Here is a 20,545-nt window from a genome sequence, read left to right on the forward strand (position 1 = left end):
TAAAATTTATATACTTACTGCTTTATGCAAAAACCATTAATAAAGTTTATAATTGTTTACTACACAATTTTTCCATATAAAAACAGGTTTTAACAACCATTGATAACTTAATAATCGTTTTTGCATAAAGCAATTAACAAGTATTTTTAAAACTGCTCCATATTTCGTCCCACTATAACCGACATTGTGTAAAATTTTAAGAATATAATTAAATATTAATTAAAAATGTAAAGTAGTTTAAAAAATGTTTCAAATTTCGTAAAAAATCCAGTAAATGTGTAAAAAACTGTTAAAAAGATTGCATAAAGCAACAAAAATTCTATAATAAGTATTTGCTGATAATAAACATGAACACAAGGCGAATTCGGATAAGGTGGTGGCAGTTCGGTAACAACAAAATTTTCCATGTAATTTGCGTCCTGACATTACGTTGATTACGATAGTTGCGAGGGTTTGTTGTTGTTGCTGCTGATATGGCAGTGGTTGTTGTTGATATTGTTGGGTTTGTTGTTGGCACTGCTGTGCGCAGCAATGATGTTGTTGTTGGGGTGTGCCGGACTGTTTTTTCTTGCCATGGCTTTTGTTTCTCCTTTTTTTGAGGACTTCCGATCCTTGGGACTGCCGCTGCCTTGGGTTGGTTGTTGATGGGCCGCGAGTTTGGCCCCTTTTTTCGACCTTTTATGCCGGTGAAGGAGGGTATGATGTTCTGACATGCACTCGATGCACCGCTCTCTGCTGATGCATTTGTCTTTCATGTGGGAGTGAGCCAGGCAGTTAAAATAATAACGGTACTTCTTCACCGTTTTCCACCGCTCCCCCACCCACATCTTCCTAAATTTCGGACACTTCCTCAAGGCATGCTCCTTTTTGCATATGCGGTAGTCCCGAAGGATCTCATCAGGGAAAGTTTTACTGTCTCAACGGGTTTGCGGGGGACTTCTAGCCGGCGGTTCTCGGTCGATATCTTGCTAGGGGTAGAAATAAAGAGAGAAGAAAAAAATTAAATTAGTCAGTTTCTGACTTTGGCAAGAGAACAAGCTTCACCTTGCTGTCATAGCCTACATGGGTCTTCTCTATCCTGCCTAAACGCCATTCATTCGGGGCTAAAATATCCTGACGCATCACAACTAAATCTCCTACTTTGCAAACTGATGATGGAGCACTTTGAGTTTTTGCCATCTATTGGCAATACTCAATGAAAGATCGAAATGATCAGGTTCAGGCGGTGCCAAATGAGGTGCTACTATCAGAAAATGGCCTGGGGTTAAAGGGACTAAATCGAAGGGATCATCGCTCATTGCGGTTAAGGGTCTTGAGTTTAAGCAAGCTTCTATTCGGGTTAACATTACTCCTCAAAGGTAAATCTCTGCATTCCAGCAATTTTGTGAAAATGAGTTTTTACACTTTTTACGCCGGCTTCCCATAAGACGCACATAATTCATAATTTAAAGAGAAAAAAACAAGACCTATTTTATACACTATACTCAAAGTAAGCTATTTTAGGCGTTGTTCAAGAGCACTTCTATTTACCGTCCCAATACCTGTGTTCTAGAAACAATTTTGTCTAGAATCCCGTGAAAACACTCCACCTAATTCATTATTTACCATAGAAAACACATAACTTTAAATTCAATTCGACATTATGTCAATTCAGATATTTATTCATTTAAATATATCGAACATTATTAGAGTTTTATAACTTAAAAATTTTATAAAAAAATGTATAAGTTTATCTTATAGTTGCAAAGTTTTATAGATGAAAATTATAGAAAGTATCTTATTTAAACAATAATTAACAAAAAAAAAAATAAAAATAATAGTGAGAGCTTTCATTAACAAAATTTCATTTCATTAAATTTTTCATTAATATTGGACTCACCACACATGTAAATTTTCGATGATCTAAAAGAGATCCTAGAGATCGATGAACATCTCGCAATTTATGTTGATACTTATTTTAAAAAAATTTACATAAATTTTCTAATGTTATAGATAACAAAAGGGTTTGCTTACGATCAACTTTTACCAATAAATTAACCAATCACAATGTAATTGTCTAACTTATACATATAAAGAACTAGCGGCGCGTACCCGGCGTTGCCCGGGTTTCTTCTAAAATAAAGATAATATTATTCTGTCTGTAATGATTGTACTTTTTTTAATAGATGTCAAAATTTAGCTTATAACGATAAAATAGTTATTATATTTTTCTGCATTTTGTTTAATACTTAAAGTCAGTTTCTGGACAAAAATGTCCCTTAAAAATTTACAAATTGAAAATGAGCTTTAATTAGGAAATTTTGACTAATTTGTAGAAACATTTAGGAAAGTTTTTTTGAGAAATTATACTGAAATCAGCATTCTCAATCACTGATAGGGAACTAAGGACACTTTCAAATTAGTTGTTTTTTTCCCATGTGCAGTTGATTTAAAGAACTGTTCAGTTTAAATTCGGTCACACTGTACTTTGAATTGTAGTGCCCCTGGTGTATAGAGGCAAAAGGCTTCGGGGCATTTTATTAACTACAAAAATACGTACCATTAACCGTACAAAATTTCAAGCGATTTTCTTTCTATTTAGAAAAGTACAGGCAATTGAAGAAACTCTAAAACGATTATGAAACATTCTGCACAAAATTATAAAAAATTTAGAAGATTTCAAATTCCTTTAAAAATAACAAAATTAAGTTTTTTTTTCTGTTCTAAAAAATATGAAGAAACCTTGAATCTTGACAGAGAAAACAAAACAACTTTTAATTTGACAAACAATTTTGAGTCGTTCATTAAAGAGTAAAACCACCGTTTTTTTCTCATCATTGTTTCTCAAAAATACATCCATTTATACAAAAGTATGTTTAAACATATTATTTTTATTCATTAGCTTTTATACATCCACACTAAAGTTTTGACTGAATTTAGACACCACTTATTAAATCCGAAGAAATAAAGGTCAAATATCGTTAGATGTACAAAGCAGATACCCAAATAATTTTACTTATTAAAATATCCACGTCTTCCTCTAATTAAAAAAATTTCAGAATTTGCAAATGGTAAATGGAAAATTTGTGCTGCAGTTATTCAAAATTATTATTTAATTTGAAAAGCTTAGAATAAATACGGCGCTACATACAGAAAAAGTTGTGCAGAATTTTTGGTTCATAATTTTCTAAAAGTATAAAAAGATATCGATCAATTTATCCAAATTTTTTTTTATCGTTTGAGAGGTCTACCTATATAAGATTTGCAAAAGTGATGTCTTTCGGGACACTCTAATGAGTAGTCAAATACATATCTTCAGGGTTTTTTAGATTTGAGCTGGATTTGAAAAATGGAATAGAAATTTTAAGGGGAGATATGAATGATTTTCTAGATAGATTTAGGTGTTAAAGGAAGGAACCACAGCCGATTTAAAATTCGAATTTAAGTGAAAATGTAATATGAATATATTATTTTCCCTATTTTAGAAACGGTTTTGTTCAGTAGTTTTTATTCTGCTTACAAATGTGGCATCGTAGGCATTCATTTAAAAAAAGAAAATCGATTTTTGATAATAAATTAAATTGAATACAGATTTTTACTTTACCTAATCGTAAAGTTAGTTAAGGATCTACAAACATTTTAGAGTTTTCATATAAAAATAAATTTTTGATTAAAAATTTAACTACATAGTAATTCTCATTTACTATGAGAATTATATATCATGTTCTTTAGCATTATAAATGTAATAAAAAGTGGACGGAAAAAGGTCATTGCATTTCATTATAGGTGTATTTATGCTATGGGTGTATTTATTCGGATTTGGTGTATTAAACCTTCTCTTCCTCAAACACTGTATGTTGCCAAATTTCTTGAAAATCGGTTCATGTTTTTTTTTATTAAGCCTAGAAATTTGGTGTTATAGAAGTTATTCAAAAAGTGAACATAAAAATGTGCGTATCATCCAATCAATATCATATAGAGTTTTTTTATACCCTCCACCACCATCAGTGGTGATAGATGGTATATATAACTTTGTCATTCCGTGTGTGACACCAAGAAATATTCATCTGAGACCCAACAAAGTATATTTATTCTTGATCCTTATGAAATTCTGAGTCGATTTAGCTATGTCCGTATGTCCGTCCGTCCGTCTGTGTAAAACACGCTTACGTTAAAACGAAGCAATAAAAATTCACGAAATTCACTCAAAACATTCCTTATTATCCGATCCAGTTTGTTATTAAAAATCAATAAAGCCGGTTAACGACGTAAAAAGTTATGATTAAAAATTTCAGACTACCTCGAAAAAAATAAAGTTTTTTTTCCAAATTCTTAATTAGTTTTCTCAAAAATTACCGAAGATATTTCGATGAATTTTGTCACACATTATTTTTTTGTGCCAGGGATCAAGTATGTTCAAACTCATAACAATTGATCCAATATTTCCCATAGCTCCCATACAAAGGTGTCTATTCCCGGATATAAGTTTATCGTTAATAACTCCCTCAAATATATCGATATCAATACAAAATTTTATACATACAAATATAATATGAATAGAAATCATACTACCAACGTAGATCTCAGTCTGTCCACAATTGGTCATAGCTCCCATGTAAGGTCCACTTCCAAAAATCACCTAAACACACATATTTCATTGACAAATAAGGCTTTTGTGATAAAATTCGAGCTGAATGTGTTTTGTGTACATACAAATCATTCTACCAAATTTCTTTTCGGATTGGTCCATTATTAGTCATAGCTCCCATATAAGGCCCACTTCCGAAAATCATTTAAACTCACATATTTCATTGTTAAATAAAGCTATCTTGATAAAATTCGACATAAGTATGTATTCGGCATAGCCGAATATAGCACTCTAACTTGTTAACTTCTGAGGTTAGACCTATTAAACGCCAAATTTTATGTAAATAAGTTTATTAGTTATGTAGTGAAAGAGTAAAAAAAGAGTTTCATATATATTTATTATAGGTTTTGAAGATGTAATGTGTCGTGCTGTTCATTTCACAACATTCATTATAACAGATTTCATGAAAATCGGAACAGTAGATATTTGTATGCCTGACCGTAAATTTGGTTTAATGATTGTTTTACAAAAAGTTGGCATAAAAAGGGGCGTGGCGTCCGATCCTGATCTTATATAGCCTATTGTTCCTTTTGGGGTTAGACCTATTAGCGATCCAAATTTCATGTAAATCGGTTCAGTAGTTTTGCCGTGAAAGCGTAACAAACAAACAGTCAGTTTTATATATATGTATATGTTTTATATATATGTATATGTAGGATAGGATTTTTTAGAAATGTTTAGGATTTATCTTACTACAATTTCATGTACATTTTTAATACTTAAAAAAAAATACTAAATTATTTGCAAATGGTTTTTGTTTGTTGGTTACAATATGTAAAATAACGAATAATAAAGTTTTTTTAATGATTATTAATGATCAATTGTTCTACTATGTTGTTTAATTCTTGTTCTTGTGCAAAAAGGAAAAAAACGAAAAGAGAAAAACAAATTAACAAATTATTAAAATATATTGCGTAACTGATATTGATCAACTACACAATGTAGGCGGTATTATTAGTTCACTTACTAGTAAATTTATTTTTTTAAGGATATTAGGAATTTTGAAATTATGAAATTTAGGTAGGTAAATTGGTTTATTGCGTTTTTTTCTCGTTTTGCGTTTTTTTCTCGGTTGTCTTAATGGAAAGGTGAGCTTATTGGTCAGATGAATTTGGTAATATTTTGAAGAAGTTTTTTAGTTTGGTTAAATTCTCCCTTTAAGCATGTGCAGATTTTTTTGGAGGTTTTGTATATCTGCCTTCCGAATTTTTCTGATTAGATGTGGATTATATCCATACATCGGTTTTCTTGCTGAGACTTCAGGGAAGATTTGCTTAACTGGTTCTGTAACATGTGCAGAAGTAGATGTCTTCATTGTACAAAACAGACGCACATATGAAATCAAGATATTTACCTTTACTAATTTATATGGAAATGTAATTTTTCCAGATCACAAGGGCCGTTTAACTGGTTTGGGTTTGCTCTTTATAAGATCTTGTTTGCTCAAGATTAGGAAAAATAATATTTAACTTGTAATATTTATTAACTTTAATTAGCTTGTATATCACTTAAGGCTTTTAAATTTGTGACACTTGGTTTCAAAATTTTAATAATTTTATGCACTTTAACTTAATTAAAGAAACTTTTGGCGATTTAGCTTTCGCAGAGACTTCTGGGTGTAGAACCAATGTTAAAATGGCCGAGTCTTTGGATTTGGCAGCATGAAACTTTATATAAATGACGATGTAATGACAACCGAGTAAAATTGTCTAAGAAGTTTGAAATGCATTACTTTACGTCATTTACTAAACTTTAATATTTTGCTACTTTGAATAAAATACATAATTATCTTCTCACTTTTTAAAAGTTCTCACATTTAATTAAGTTTACCAAATAGCTTTTGCCCTCATTATTCGTGAACTTCATTATGGTATTAGTGATAATGAGTGTTGTTTATGTGTAAATAAAATAATCAGAAGATCTGTATACCCAACAAACATTTTAACATCATGTTGATATCTCGTACAAAAAACTTGAAATATATATATATATATATGGGATCAAATATAAGCAAATTGAAACAGAAGTAAATTGCAGAGCTTTAAAAGAAACCGATCATTACAAAACCATATAATAATTATGATTTCATGAAATTATTAGATAGGAAAAAAGGTTTATATTCGAAGGTCCTTGGCATGGTATGTCCCTACGATTTTTCCTTGCAAATCTTCAATAAGATAGTAGTGTTTGCCGAGTTTTTCTTTTATTCGATACTTTATAAATAAAGAAGATAATTTGGCATTAAAATGTTGTTCACTACTACTCTGAGCAAAGCTACGACGAAATTTTTCCTGACCTATGTGAAAACTTTGGGGCCTAGCTCGAAGGATGTATTGTTTGCGATTAGTGTCATATGCTTCTCGAATATGTTTCCTCAGATCAATACGAATCAAGTTAAGACTATTGTCTCTTGATAAGTGATATGCAGGTTCATCTAGTAGTTTAAGATTTTTCAGTAAACTGTATGTACTGCCATGGGTGACCATATCCAAACCAAACAGTGCATGGTATGGTGTCGACTGTATAGCTTGATGTTGAGAATTCCTTAACGCACGAACACCCTCTCCGACGCATTACTTTGCGGAGAGTAAACCGCAGTATAAATCTGATTTATTCCATAGTTGGTAAGAAACGCATTAAAATCGTTAGCCCGGAATTGGGAACCATTGTCGCGGATAATGGTTTCCGGTACCCCATAGACATGAAAGATTTGTTTTTGTAGATAGTTTGTAATATTTGTACAGGTAAACTTTCGCAAGGGAAACAAACTGTAAAATTTCGTTAATTGGTCTAGTACTATTAATAAACCGATGTTACCAGTTTTACTCCTAGGGTAGGGTCCAAGCAAATCAATGTTCGCAGTGATAGTGCTTGATTACCCATTTCTGGTTTAAGACTATAGTTTGGAGCTTTTGTACTTTTACATACATCGCATTGTCTCACATATTCTCTAATGTCCTTTACTAGACCAGGCCAATAGAAATGTCGCCTAACTAATTCAATGGTTTTGGCCATTACACCGTGAGCAGATATTGGGTCATCGTGAGCCCTTTTCATCACGTCTTTTCTTAATTTATATGGAATCCACAATTTCCAACTCTTTTGTTCTTGGTTCTTTTCTCCATTAAAATGTTCTGTGCGAATCAGGGTTTATAAGAACTGGTGCAGTTGTCAATAAACTTTTTATAATTTCAAACGCTTTCTGGGCATCAGGAGACCAGTAAAACTTCTTTTTTGTTGTTAAGACTTCTGTAATGGGAAAGACTATACCAGAAAAATTTTGAATAAACCTCCGGTACCATCCTGCAAGACCCAAGAAACCCCTAACTTGATCTCGTGCCTAATTAGGCCGGTTCTCCCTAACCCTTGCTTTTCAAAATTGGGGAATATTATAGCATCTAATTGTTGGCATTGGCCAGGAGTTAAAGGAAAATTCGCTTCGTTTCGACATATAGTTTTGCCACCTTATATGGTACGGTAATTTTGGGAAAATTAATTTGTTACAGTTCAAATCTTCATAGTTGAAATCAAAATCTTCATTTTCTCTCTTCAATATTTTTATACTTTTGTCTAAATTTACGTTGTTTGTTACCAGTTTCTCAGTATTATCTATTTTGCTAATATTATATGCTTTTATTGAGTATTCTATTTCATCGTTTCTATTTTCGAGTTTTTTGAAAAATTTTTCTTTCTCGAAGAACATTTAGGGCATTGCGGCTTGTATGTGTGCTTGGCTCCACAGCCGTAGCAGAACACAGTGCGTTGCATGAGACAATCGTCCCAATAGTGACCAGATTCGTCACAATTTCAGCAACGTACAACCTTGTCCTTTAATTGGAATGCATTTACCTCATTTGTCGATAAGCTAGGAAGTTCTAAAACTTTTCCATTATAAAAATAATCTACTTCCGTTATGTGTTTTCTAGAAAATTGAGAATTTAGAGGGCGATAAGCCAAATTTTTTCTTACACTTTCGCCATTCAGTAATGATTCTCTCATTTGTACCAGTTTCCGCAAATGAGAAATGGAATGGACTGCCACATAAAGCAAATCTTGGCGGATTTCAGGCATCAAATTTCTAGTCAGGATTTCGATTAACTCCATCTCAGACATAGTTGAAGGCAAACGATCCATAATAGATGAAACAGAATCATAAAAAACATCGAAAGTTTCACCAACTTTCTGCTTTCTATTCCTGATTTCTTCCTTTATGTCGAAAGAGGATTTGAAGTCGCGACATTGGCATTTAATGGCCTCACAAAATTATTCCCAATTAAAAGATTCATTAATAGATGAAACGGAATCATAAAAAACATCGAAAGTTTCACCAACTTTCTGCTTTCTATTTCTGATTTCTTCCTTTATGTCGAAAGAGGATTTGAAGTCGCGACATTGGCATTTAATGGTCTCACAAAATTCTTCCCAATTAAAAGATTCAGTTTCCTATTCCGCCAATACCAATCCTTGGCCTTACCATTCAAAAGGACATTTAGGTTTTTGACGATAGGAGTAAAATCTCCCTTAAAATTATCATAGGTTAACGATCGAATTCTGTAGAGAAATTCCTCTACATTCAAACCGGATAAGACTAGACTAGAGATAATGGCAGTTAATTTATCCATATTGTAATTGGTGACATTATAATGGGAGATAGATGATGTATTGACCCTATTTGCCAAATTTTGAACAGATGTTGCTCCATACCTATATTCAGTACGACTGGCATTAGCATTAGGTGGAATTTTAGCATTAGGAAGAAGGTTTAAATTAGTCAGTAAACCAGTGAGATTGTTTTCAATCATTTGATTTAATTGTTCGTAATCTACAGTAGCTCTTGCGTTTCTACAAAATCTAGCATTTTAATGATTTTCAAAACTTCCTCCAAATCATTAGCTACATTACTGAATTCATGTGACGAACGAACAACGAGTGTTGTATCGTTTAGCCATTGCTCCTCTTCCTTGCTTTCCTGTGATCTGTTTTAACGTAGGATTTTGTTTATTTACAGGATTCAGTTTCTTCAGATCTACTAGTTCACAGGGACGTTTACATATAGGACATTCTGTGTTATTGGATAAATAAAATTCAATACACGAACGGTGAAACGAATGATTGCAATTGGTAATATTTAAAAAATCGTCATTTTCTGCCATCAAATTATTGGAAATCTGACAATTATTCTCTGACTCTGAAACAACTACAGATTCAAATTCTGCGTTAACAGGTAAAACGGAAGCTGAAGCAGCAGCTCCATTAGGTGGTGTTCTCAAAAGTGACATTTCAAATCAAATTAGTTTAATCAAAGTTATAAACGACTCAAAAACTAAGCAACAAATAAATCAGAAATCTTAGTAAATTTAAAATTTAAAGAAATTATTTTTCTCCTCAACCAAATACACAACTTTTTCCAATTCAAAAATATTCAATTTAATTTTACAATTTTACGAAGAATTAAGTATTATTTAAAAAAAATAGTTTTTTTATACCATTCACCTTCGTGAGAAGGGTATATATAAGTTTGTCATTCTGTTTGTAATTTCTACAATATAATTTTCCGACCCTATAAAGTATATATATTCTGAATCTGTCTGAAAATTTTCTGAAGACCCCAGATATCTTCGGGATCCAAATCTTCAATAATTCTGTCAGACATTCTTTCGAGAAGTTTCAGCAAAATCGGTCCATAAATAACTGAGATATGGGCAGAAATCTGAGACTACCTCTGAAAATTTCTTCAACAAATTATAAATAAAAGTTGATTCAAAATGCGGCTTGTACTACAAATAATGTATTTATTTGTTATTGTTGTTTTTACTTACTTTGATGCAGATTTATAATAAAATACATAATAAAATAAATAATAAAATACAAAAATTAAATGAAATGAAATTAAATTCTAAAAATAAATAAAAACTGTTTTTTAAAACATACTTGGTGAAGGGTATATAAGATTCGGCACAGCCGAATATAGAAATCTGACTTGTTTTTAAATAAATTTAGACAAGAATTTTTTAAATAGAAATATTTTATAAAAGACTTCAATTATTCACTCGTGAAAGTATATTAAGGTCCAAAGTACTATGAAACTCAAAAAAAAAAATTATACATGTACTAAAAAATATAATACTTTGTATTTTCTCACTTTAAGTTTAAGTTAATCAAATATTTTTAAACTGTGTTTTCCTTTCGGGTAATAATATTGAATTAGGTGTAAAATGTGAGTATAGATTTAAACAATAAAATATGTAGGCAAAAAAAAAAAAAAAAAACAGTCTATAGAGGTCCTTGTATAAAAATATTCAAAACTTCAATATGATAAACCAGACATTTATCTTGCCAATAAATTTAAATAAAAATTGGACAGGTATTCGCACCAGCAAGGTCTGATACCTCAGTACAAAGAAGTTAAAAATCATATCATCAAATATCTAAAGTATTTCAGAAAAATTACATGACAAACTACATAACTAACCAAAAGCACATACAATTAACTTATCGTTCGCTTAACTCGCAAGTTAACGAAATTCCAGATAAGTGTTGTTCGTAAATAAAACCAATACTACACAAGCCCGTTCATAGTCATAATTTAAAAAGAAAAAAAAAACAAGACATAAGTTATACACTATACTCAAAGTAAACTCTTTTAGGTGTTGTTCAAGAGCACTTCTATTTACCCTCCCAATACCTGTGTTCTAGAAACAATTTTGTCTAGAATCCCGTGAAAACACTTCACTTATTTACCCTAGAAAACACATAACTTTAAATTCAGTTCGACATTATGTCAATTCAGGTATTTATTCATTTAAATCATTGTTGCCCAAAATCGCGATTCCCTATCACAGTTTTACAGTTTTATTTTGGGTTACATTTTGTTCTCTGCTGCTTTACCAATACAAATGAATGTGTAACAGTATGTATATGGGCAACACGGATTTAAATATATCGAACATTATTAGAATTTTATAACTTAACTAGCTATACCCTGTGTGCTTTGCTACCCTAAAAGGAATATGTATAAATAAATACCAGATTTATTATATGTAACATATGAAAGATGTCAAGCAAATTATTGCAAGTTCGCCAGTTTCTATCTATCGCCAATTTATATCTATCTATAAAAAATTTGAATAATATAAGAGTTTCCAATATGCACGAAATTTTGTATTTAATTCATATATGTTGTGCCAAGCCACCCATTGAAAGTCCGCCCGTTATGCTCTAAATGTTCACATGAATTTCAAAGTTCTCCATGTAAAATGTGAAGATTCTAGCTCTAATAGTTTCTCAGATATACGAATTTTTCTATTTGATTCATGTGGGGGCTTCAAGACCCCCCAGATGAAAGACCGCTTTTTTCCTCCAAAATGTTCAAATGAATATTTAAGTTCTTCGTGCAAAATTTGAAGAATTTAGTTCCATTAATTTTCCAGATAAACGAATTTTTGTCTTTAATTAATATAGGAGGTGCCGCTCCCCTCATGGGTAGTCCGCCAATTTATTACCCAAAATGTTTTGATGGAGGTTAAAGTTTTTCGTGCAAAATTTTAAGATTCTAACTGTAATAGTTTCCAAGATAAACGTATTTTTGTATTTAATTTATATGGGAGGTGCCACGTGCAAAGTTTTAAGAATTTAGTTCTATTAGTTTCCCAGATCAACGAATTTTTGTTTTTAATTAATATGGGAGGTGCCGCTCCCCTCATGGGTAGTCCCCCAATTTATTACCCTAAATGTTTACATGGATGTTAAAGTTCTTCGTGCTAAATTTTAAGAATTTAGTTATATTAGTTTCCCAGATAAACGAATTTTTGTGTCTAATTTATATGGGAGGTGCCACGCCCCCTAATGCTAGTCCGCCTACTTTTTGTCCTAAATGATCATATTGACACTAAAGTGGCTCCGAAAAAATTTGAGGACTCTAACTGTTATATTATCTCAAATATACGGATTTTATATTTTCTTAATGTGGGCGTGGCTCATCGCCCACTTCAATTTTCGAAATAAAAAGTAGCCTATTACCTATTCCAGACATGCCGGAATACGCTGTGAAAATTTCAAGAAAATCGGTTCAGCCGTTTAGTAGTCTATAACGTTCAAACATACAAACATACAAACAAACACACATTCATTTTTATATATATAGATAATTTTATAAAAAAAAATTTATAAGTTTATCTTATAGTTGCAAAGTTTTATAGAAGAAAATTATAGAATGTATCTTATTTAAACAATAATTACATGAATAAAAGTAATAGTAAAATTTCATTTCATTAAATTTAAACTGTTAACCGAAACGTTTACGTTTTACGCCTGATAAAAACTGATGAAATAGTGTAAAAAATTAATGTTGACGAGATTTAAATATAAGTATGTAAATGTGTAAGTAAAGCAAGAATGGTAAATAAGCTAAGCTTTTTTTTATTATTTCTTTATAAATGAGATCACCATATAATACCCTACACTTTTGACAAAAATATAATGTGATTTATTTGCCATAATAAAGCATTTAAATTGAACTGTACCTTTTTTTCAATAGACTTTGTCTACGGTACCATAAAAGATCATGTGCTAAATTTCATTGAATTATCTCCAAAATTGCGACCTGTAGTTTGATTACAAAGTTTAAAAGCCCTATTCGGGGGTTCAGTTGTATGGGGGCTAGGTGAAATAAATCGGCTAAATCGACTCAGAAAATGATTCTGAGCCGATTGGTGGGTATAGGACCAATATTATTGTGCGTTACAAACATCAGCACAAACACAATGTACCCTCCCCACTGAAGTGGTGTAGGGTATAAAAATTAATGTTTCAGCAACAATGCTGCTGGTTAATAATGCAGTTTGATATTCATTATTACTTTCTTGCATACTTATTTGCTTTTGTTTAAGATCGATATTAAGGGTATATTTTAATATTGGACTCACCACACATGTACATTTTTGATGATCTAAAAGGCCTCCTAGAGATAGATGAACATGTCGCAATTTATGTTGATGGTGTGATAATGCTGTAAATACTTATCTTAAACTAAATTTATATAAATTTTTTAATGTTATAGATAACAAAAGGGTTTGCTTACGATCAACTTTTACCAATAAATTAACCAATGCTCACACTTCACAATGTAATTGTCTAACTTATACATATAAAGAATTTTTTAGAAATGTACATTTTTAATACTTAACAAGTTAGAGTGCTATATTCGGCTATGCCGAATCTTAAATACCCTCCACCAGCAAGCTACTTTTTATTGAAACCCATCTAACTATCTAATTTTTAGATAAGTCGCCAAAATTTTTGTCGAACTAATTTTGATTAGGTCCAGAACATACTTATGTCGAATTTTATCCGGATATAATAATTTAATAACGAATTAAGTGGTATTAAGTGATTTTCAACAGTTAACCTTATATGGGAGCTAAGACAACTTATGGACCAGTCCGGAAAAAAATCCGTATAATGATTTATATACATACATACAAAATATGTCAAATTTTATACCTACATGTGTATAAAATGTGCGTTTAAGTAATTTTCGGAAATGGGCCTTATATGGGAGTTGTGACCAAATATGGACCGATACAGAAAAAATTGTATACCTATGTATAAAATGTGCGTTCAAGTTATTTTCAGAAATGGTCCTTATATGGGAGTTGTGAATTTTATCCCGATAGCTTTAGAATTCAATGAAATATATGCGTTTAAGTGATTTTCGGAAGTGGACTTATATGGGAGCTATGACCAATTATGGGCCTATCCAGAACCCATTTCGTAGAGTGATTCATGTTTAGGCAAAACATATTTGTGTCGAATTTTATCAAGATAGCTTTGCTTGACATTGAAATATGTGCATTTAAGTGACTCTCAGAAGTGGGCCTTATATGGGATCTATGACCAAAAATGGACCGATCCGTAAAAAATTTGTAGAAAGATTTGTATGTATACAAAACAGATTTGTGTCGAATTTTATCCCGATAGCTTTATAATTCAATGAAATATATGCGTTTAAGTGATTTTCGGAAGTCGACCTTATATGGGAGCTATGACCAATTATGGGCCTATCCGGAAAAAAATTCGTAGAGTGATTTATATTTAGACTAAACATATTTGTGTCGAATTTTATAAAAATAGCTTTATTTGACAATGAAATATGAGCTTTTAAATGATTTTCGGAAGTGGGCCTTATATGGGAGCTATGACCAATAATGGACCGATCCGCAAAAAATTTGGTAGAATGATTTGTATGTACACAAAACATATCCAGCCCGAATTTTATCACAATAGCTTTATTCATCAATGAAATATGTGCGTTTCGGTTATTTTCGGAAGTGGACCTTATATGGGAGCTATGACCAATTGTGGTCCGACTGAGATCTACGTTGGTAGTATGATTTCTGTTCATATTATATTTACATGTACAAAATTTCGTGTTGATACCGATATATTTGAGGGAGTTATTAACGATAAACTAATTTCCGGGAATATATACCTTTGTATGGGGGCTATGGGAAATATTGGATCGATTATAAAGATTTTGAACATAATTGATCACTGCCCTAAAAAAATAAAGTGTGACAAAATTCATCGCAATATCTTTGGTCGTTTCTGAGAAAACTTCAAAAGAATTAGGAAGAAAACGGAATTTTTTTCAAGGTAGTCTGAAATTCCTACTCATAACTTTTGACGTTGTGAACCGATTTTGCTGATTTTCAATACAAAACTGCTTAGGATAATAATAAATATTTTGGGTGAATTTGGTTGATTGCCTTTGCTTAGTTTTAACGTGAGCGTGTTTTACACAGACATACAGACAGACAGACGGACATAGCTAAATCGACTCAGAATTTCATAAGGACCCAGAATATATATACTTTGTTGGGTCTTAGATGAATATTTCTTGGTGTTACACACGGAACGACAAACTTATATATACCCTCTATCACCACTGATGGTGGTGGACAACAAAATTAGTTAGACAACAAAATTTCCAAAATTCAGATCAATATCATTTACAGATCCAAAAATATACGTTTTTTAATTTAAAAATTCAAAAATTTTAGATTTTTGCCGTTTTTTTGCCAAAAATGTGTCTTAACTCTTTTATTAATAAAATAAAATTTTCTTTAAGAACATATATGTAACAATTTTATAGTTTTCTAAAAGGTATCTTTACGCAGAACGCTTTGGCGTATTTTTTGAAAATGTTGCCACTGCGTCCTTCCGAATATGACCTATTTTTTATCAAAACTTCAACTTTGGGCGACATGTTCTAAAATCCCAAAGCTGGGATCAGAAAACTGAAAGCAGTTTTGGAAACCTCAATATGTTTTCTATTTACTCCATGTGGACCCTATGGGCAAAAAAGTAAAAAATCCCATTTTTGGGATTTTCATTCCTATTTTTGGGAATTGCGGGATGCCCTTTGACCTTTCCAATTTTTTTTTGCATTTTCTTATTTGAAATGACAAATTTAACAAGCGTTGAAAATTTCATTGAGTTTTGTTCATAAATAAAGATTTTGTCATATATTACATATTTGTTTAATTTCTAAAACTATGATTTATTTCAAAATTTTAATAGGATCGCAGATAGCTACAACAATTTAGTCCATATTTATCCCTTAATATCATTTTTTAGTTAGATATGGAAATTCTCGACCCTTTACAAAAAATTTCAGGCCAATATCTCAATTACATTCAAAAATATGTTCATTTAAACCTGTGTCCTTTAATTTCATCTTTTTCATATTTTAGTATTAAGTATGACAGAACATACATTTGGTGTTGAATAAAATATTTGGACAATTTTTAAAAATTATTTAGTTAATTATTTTATTATAATATTGTATATACAATAAAAAAATATAATTTTATTATGAGCCACGCACAACAACACCTAAATCACCCCACACAAATTACCTTTCCCGCCCACCGAAATATAAAACACAATTTAATACAATATCATCAGTTAGTATAATAGCTTTTTTTATTTGAACTGTTTATCTTAAACATAATACAATTAATTCTTACAACCTACTTATATAGTTAATTCCTAACACTACTTATTTTCTATAAAATAATCTGTCATATCGGTATACATATCCAGAAGGTAGTATAAGTCCTTTAAATCTTCCTTGTTTTGAGATGATAGAGTTTCATAACAAATCCATCTTTTTCGCATAGTTGAAAGAACAGGATCAGAAGATAGAAGTAAACTATTAAAAATATCTTCATTCTGTGATTGCCTGGAGCATTTTCTTGAGCTGAATAGTTGAACATGGTTAAAATCTCGCTTCCTCGCTTCCTGGGCTTCTTCTGTTAACTCTCCAAGTGGAAGAATATTCGATTCAATTATTATTTGACCATGACACAATACTTTGTGTACTGTTGGTGTTAGTTCCCTCCATGGATACAGAGATACAAGTAATTTAGAAATTTCAGATGTGTATTCCCCAAATCGATTTCCATTAATTTTATGTTTACTATTCAGTGCCATTAAAATAGTGTTAACTCTTCGAAGCAACTCCTTGTCGATTCAAGTTATTTTTGAAGTAATTTCAAAATCACGAAAAAATCTTCTCGCCGTATTACCGTCATTTGTACTACCGCAACTTGAAAGTGGTTTGTCGATGTTTAATCCCATCTGAACTTTAAATTCTTCTTGGATTCTGCTTTTTTCCGCAGCTCTCAGTTCTTTCAATTCTTCATTATTTTTTGTTGATTTAGTAGGATAGTTTGTTTTTTGTCCTGGATCGCCTTGTATGATGGTAATATATTGTGTCCTTTTTCATGCAGAGCTTTCCTTAATATTTAGTACTTATTTCGACTGAGACCCAGTTCCAACATAAGCGCTATTGCTTCCTCTTCAGTAAAATTTGATTATGATGTTGGAGTTGGTATACTTTCCACAATTCGCTTAAGTCGTTTTGGTGATGCATTAGGAAGAATAGTTGCAATATGTACGACATCCATAGGTTGGTTTTCCTTTTTCAGCATTTCGTTAAATGTATCAGCAATATCCTCACTTGAGATTCAAAAAAGTTTTTGTGTGACCCTCTTTTTTTTTTACCTTGAACATAAGTCTTCGTATGACTTGCAAGGCGCTCCTGTTGATGTGTTGTAAGTTGAGATTTCCGTAGTAGTTTCCATCCAACTACAAAATTTTAATCGAAATTTCTCTTGATTTCCATCCACAGACTTACTTTTTACATCAAAAAGTTTTCAATTTTTGATATGCCTGTTTTGTCTACTTTTCTACTATATGTAGTTTTTATATAATTTGAAATGTCTTCAATTCTTTCTGGCCCTTTTGAAGATATACTCCATAAAACGGAACACAACTCTTCGTACTTTAATGTAATCTTCATTGTAGATTTATTAAATATGGTACTTAAAATCTGAGAAGTTTACTTATATACCAATTCTTGTCATTTCCGATACAGGTATTCCAAAGTAAAAAATTACGAATTGTCTACCTATTAACATTTAGGACTATATTACTATAACCTGTAATTCAGTCATTGATATTTCTTATTAGTGAATGAATCGAAATTATCATTACCTGTATATTTTTACCTACATGATCATAAACGAAACAGAACGAAATGATCTGTCGAAAAAATTTAGGTAAAAAATAATTATAAATTTTTGAAAATTTAAGCATAATAGACCCTTTCAATTATAAGGATAAGCAAACAAATAGAAAATATGTAAATATAAGATTTAAATATGTTCTGTCATACTTAATACTAAAATATGAAAAAGATGAAATTAAAGGACACAGGTTTAAATGAACATATTTTTGAATGTAATTGAGATATTGGCTTGAAATTTTTTGTAAAGGGTCGAGAATTTCCATATCTAACTAAAAAATGATATTAAGGGATAAATATGGACTAAATTGTTGTAGCTATCTGCGATCCTATTAAAATTTTGATATAAATCATAGTTTTAGAAATTAAACAAATATGTAATATATGACAAAATCTTTATTTATGAACAAAACTCAATGAAATTTTCAACGCTTGTTAAATTTGTCATTTCAAATAAGAATATGCAAAAAAAAGTTGAAAAGGTCAAAGGGCATCCCGCAATTCCCAAAAATAGGAATGAAAATCCCAAAAAGGGGATTTTTTACTTTTTTGCCCATAGGGTCCACATTTCTTTCAGGGCTGGGAAAATACTTTTGGAGTAAATAGAAAACATATTGAGGTTTCCAAAACTGCTTTCAGTTTTCTGATCCCAGCTTTGGGATTTTAGAACATGTCGCCCAAAGTTGAAGTTTTGATAAAAAATAGGTCATATTCGGAAGGACGCAGTGGCAACATTTTCAAAAAATAGGACAAGTTTTTTACGCCAAAGCGTTCTGCGTAAAGATACCTTTTAGAAAACTATAAAATTGTTATATGTTCTTAAAGAAAATTTTATTTTATTAATAAAAGAGTTCAGACACATTTTTGGCAAAAAAACGGCAAAAATCTAAAATTTTTTGAAGTTTTAAATTAAAAAACGTATATTTTTGGATCTGTAAATGATATTGATCTGAAATTTTTTGTATATTATTGGAAATTTTGTTGTCTAACTAACGAGTCCATTTGGTCCAAAATTACGCCCGGTATTCAAAAAAAGGCGGACCAAGGTATGGTAAATTTTGTATCACTAAATTTTTAAATGCCTATAACTCGAATATTATAAGAGATAAGTAGTATGTCCAGCATGTTTAGCATGTTTTTTCAAGATCTCGTCGAGCGCTTTCAGAAAATATAAAAATCTATGTATTTGGGTGAAAAACAAAAAAATGGCACGAGTTTAAAAATTTTACATGTCGTAGGTACCCTACTTTGAGCCGCCACAGCGCCGTCCCTGGGGCATCTGCAGGGTTCATCTTCAAAACTTAAACTCGAATACTCACGCCAAATTTTATCCCGTTTAGAAATGCCAGATTTATTTCCAAAAAATTTCTATTCTGCCCCACTGTGCGGCCCAAAAGGTTTTTCTAGATATGCAGATTTTTTTTGGAGGTTTTGTATATCTGCCTTCCGAATTTTTCTGATTAGGTGTGGATTATATCCATACATCGGTTTTCTTGCTGAGACTTCAGGGAAGATTTGCTTAACTGGTTCTGTAACATGTGCAGAACGAGATGTCTTAATTGTACAATACAGACGCATATATGAAATCAAGATATTTACCTTTACTAATTTATATGGAAATGTAATTTTTCCAGATCAAAAGGGTCGTTTAACTGGTTTGGGTTTGCTTTTATAAGATCTTTTTTGCTCAAGATTAGGAAAAATAATATTTAACTTGTAATATTTATTAACTTTAATTAGCTTGTATATCACTTAAGGCTTTTAAATTTGTGACACTTGGTTTCAAAATTTTAATAATTTTATGCACTTTAACTTAATTAAAGAAACTTTTGGCGATTTAGCTTTCGCAGAGACTTCTGGGTGTAGAACCAATGTTAAAATGGCCGAGTCTTTGGATTTGGCAGCATGAAACTTTATATAAATGACGATGTAATGACAACCGAGTAAAATTGTCTAAGAAGTTTGAAATGCATTACTTTACGTCATTTACTAAACTTTAATATTTTGCTACTTTGAATAAAATACATAATTATCTTCTCACTTTTTAAAAGTTCTCACATTTAATTAAGTTTACCAAATAGCTTTTGCCCTCATTAGTCGTGAACTTCATTATGGTATTAGTGATAATGAGTGAAAAATGTTTATAAGCATTGTATATACAAAAGCTTGATGACATGTGTGTTGCAATTGAAATGTTGTTTATGTGTAAATAAAATAATCAGAAGATCTGTATACCCAACAAACATTTTAACATCATGTTGATATCTCGTACAACAAAGTTGAAAAATATATATATATGGGATCAAATATAAGCAAATTGAAACAGA

At 31.1% G+C, this 20,545-nt stretch overlaps 1 protein-coding gene across 1 annotated transcript in view; it reads right to left on the reverse strand.

Annotated features, from left to right (window-relative positions):
* Positions 1 to 628: 628 nt before the first annotated feature.
* Positions 629 to 20,545, reverse strand: part of LOC119616054 — a 181,287-nt gene continuing 161,370 nt past the window's right edge. The window contains exon 3 of the mRNA XM_037972201.1: positions 629 to 968. The gene's annotated coding sequence lies outside the window, so the exon portion shown is untranslated. The remainder of the gene's footprint in view (positions 969 to 20,545) is intronic.

Source organism: Lucilia sericata, unplaced genomic scaffold, assembly GCF_015586225.1.
Source record: "Lucilia sericata isolate MDLA Ls3-8-SP2 unplaced genomic scaffold, ASM1558622v1 Contig000054F_arrow, whole genome shotgun sequence".
NCBI lineage: Eukaryota > Metazoa > Arthropoda > Insecta > Diptera > Calliphoridae > Lucilia > Lucilia sericata.